This window comes from Octodon degus, unplaced genomic scaffold (assembly GCF_000260255.1).
Source record: "Octodon degus isolate 3935 unplaced genomic scaffold, OctDeg1.0 scaffold00055, whole genome shotgun sequence".
NCBI lineage: Eukaryota > Metazoa > Chordata > Mammalia > Rodentia > Octodontidae > Octodon > Octodon degus.
In genome coordinates, this window is record NW_004524631.1 from 505222 (window position 1) to 508527 (window position 3306).

General features: G+C 43.9%; 1 pseudogene; it reads right to left on the reverse strand.

The window, feature by feature from the left end:
* Nucleotides 1-287: 287 nt before the first annotated feature.
* Nucleotides 288-3306, reverse strand: part of LOC101578651 — a 20068-nt pseudogene continuing 17049 nt past the window's right edge.

Sequence of the window (3306 nt, forward strand, 5' to 3'; positions counted from 1 at the left end):
CAGCTCTTCTTTCTCAGCTTAAAGTCCTCTGACTCTTATAACTATTCTTTATTTTTTTAAAACAAAGGCTGGTTTTATTTTCCCACAGAATCATTTTTAATATAAAACAAAGATACAATGCATTTGAACCCTGCAATCTGCCAGCATGCCTTGTTTCTACAAGATGCATGCTGGACTATGGGACTACATAGCAAAGAGTCTTTAAGAGCATTTGGCTGGGAGGAATAGGAAATGCAGACCTCAGATAAGACTGGACAAGCTCAGAAATTGAGCTACATCCCTGAGCACTAGAGTAGTCCTTGTCTTTTCAGACCCTCATATGTTTTCTTATTTACAACATTCCCACTGGAGTCTTCACACCCTGCCTCAGTGTCAGGCTGCCATAATTCTGAAGCCTTCTGCAGTTACAGCTTGGCCCACAAAGAGACAGCAGCTTCAAGCTGTGCCACATTAGCATAGTGAGCAGTGTTTGGAATGCTCAGACACCCCATGCCATGAGCTCGATGCTACTCAGCGAAGTGCCACTGGAAGGCCTTAGGCCCTCGGCAGGTGGAGTTTCCACAAGTCTCACAACTGTAGTTGATGTTTAGACCATGCAGCTTATACAGCCAGTAGGGGATGGGTTTGCCATCTCAGCCCAGGGGCAGGTTTTTGGGGTTGTAAATGATCTCCTTTTTCTCATGTTCACTTTTACTCTCGCTGATCTGCTCCTCCTCCTCCTCCTCTCGCTCTTTTGTTCTGGCTCACTTGCGTTGTACATTTTCATGACTGAGCTGTAGCTGTTCCCCAAGAATCTCAACATATTCATAGATCCGGGCTTTTGGAAAGCAATGTCTTTGTTCCTCTCAGTATCTCGCTTGGTGCCCTTTGATTTGGGGTTTTGGCAAACAGGGAGGTGTTGAGAGATTCCAAGGACTTCCCTTTGGTGCTCAATCATCTCTGGGCTCACTTTTCAAGGGTGCTGCCACGTTTCAGGCCTAAAGCTAAGAGAGCAGACTTCCATCTGTCTGGACCCAGAGAGGCCAGCTCCTCCCAGGAGGAACATGCAGACAGGTCAGGATGGGCGCCAGCACGTGTCAGGGCACTGCTTGTCTCTTTCAGCCATCCAGGAAAGGTGCCATTCTCTCATTTCTTCTCAAATTCAGTCTGTATCTTCCCAAAAAGCTCATTCTGATCTTGGAAGAGCTTTACTCTGTCTGTGTAATCCTGAAGATACTCAAGCAGCATTTGAAGGTATCTCTTGTACTCTGCATTCTTCCTTTCTTTAGGAATGTCAAATAACGGGTTAAAGATCAATAGCTATGTGATAAAATCCAGCTTTTCTGTTGCCTTCAGGTTAATGCGCTTGAGGTAACAGTCATGGAGACTGAGGTAACGGCTATGTCCCTCTTCATCTGTGAACTCCACTAAGTTCCGTGCATCTTCACTTGGATTCTCTCATGCTTTCAGGAGCTCCTCAAATTCCACTGACGTTGGCACACAAATCTCATCTGTGTGCTTCCAGTGCAATTCCTTTATTTGTTTGAGTGTACTGTAGAATTCAGCAAATTCATTCGGTCCTGAAATAGCATTGAGCTCCTCCTTTCGCAACCCATCCTTATCCTCATACAAACTCCTCAGGTTCCCACTGACCTCCATGTGCCTATCTTGCATGGCCCGAGTGCGGTGGTCAGAACTGATCTTTTCCCAGAGCGTAGACTTCTTAGCGAGCACCTCTTTAGCCATCACGTCCATGAGCCGTTCCTTCTCCTCATGGTACCACTGCTGTGGCTCTAGAATTGTCTCCACAGTTCCTTGGTGGCGGCACCACAACTATTCTTTTTTCTTGCTCCTTACAGATTTTAGGTAGTAGCCCTCCTTTGGAGGTAGTTGCGCTGATAGCATCTCCTTTTTATTTTTCTTTATCCCTCTATACCTCTTTCACAGACTGTTGAGTACATGCACTTGAATTGCGTATGTTCGGTATGTCAGTGGCTTCCTTAAGGGAGTCTGACTTCTGTGTGACTCATTTTAGGTATAATCATAGATCTACACATACTGTTGCCAGCAAATGAATGGATGGAGAGGAGACTTTTCTTTATTGTGAACATGACAGGCTGGGATATCAGATTCAGCTTCCCACTGAAAATGATTTACAGTGATGAAAAACATAAAACCAACAATGTCAACAACATCTAATAAAAAGCAAAAAATTAAGGAATTACTGAGTCAACATTTAAGCTCTGGACTGAAGGGAGCCCAGATAAATAAAGTTGAAGCTGTTTGCTACTTGAGGGAACTGGCAGACCTGGGGAGCCCTTTCATATCATTGTCCTCTTGGGAAGCAACTGTCCGAAGGCTCAGTCCTGGGCCTGCACACGTGCACAAATGAGGACAGCTCCATAAAGCAGAAACTCCAAAGGTGTGTGCTCATCCACTCGCTCCAAAGATTAGAAAGTTAACAGGCATAAAGAAGAGAAAGTACAGGGTTTTTTGTTTTTTTTTTTTTTTTAAAAGACTACACAAAGAAATTTCTATCTCCTAAAGCAGGAGAGAAAAATATGACAAAAATCTCTATCTAAAGAAAAACGAAAGCAAAGCATATGCAGCATGAGGAAGAAACTCAAATTACAATGAGTAGGGCCAGCCAGAGGCTCAGGGGCGTAAAGCACCTCCTTAGGCAGACGCAGGGCCTGGGGGTTCGATCCCTGGCCTGCCGTGCCAGCCCTGTTCCCGGGTCACACTGAAACAGTGATTATGACAGCATGTGATGGCGTGCACTTGTAATCCCTGCACTTGGGAGGCTGAAAAACAGGAAGGATCACTACAAGTCCTATTTGTGTAGTGAGATCCTGTAGACCCTATACTAAATAAAAAAATTGAGATGAAAAATATAACTACATAGAAATCACAATTAAATGTAATGGAGAAAATGCTCCAATTAATATATGACCGGATTATGCACTATTTGCTGTTAATCGGAAATACATAAAGTAAAGAGAAACATGCACATAAATTGAAAGGAAAAATGATTCAACATAAAGGTAACAATCAAAAGTTAGCTAAGCTGGGTTGGGAAGATAGCTCATCAGTCTAAGCACCTACTAGCAAGTGCAAGGATCTGGGTTTGATCCCCATTACCTCATGCCACGTCAGCTCGGGAACCTTGGACACTCCATGCTGGCCACTGAAACCAAGATTGGTGGCACACATCTATAATCCCAGTGCTAAGGAGGCTGAGACAGGAGGATCACTAGGAGTCTAAGCTGTGTAGCAAGACCCTATACCAAATAAATAATAAAAAAGTTGCCTAAGTAATGTGTATAT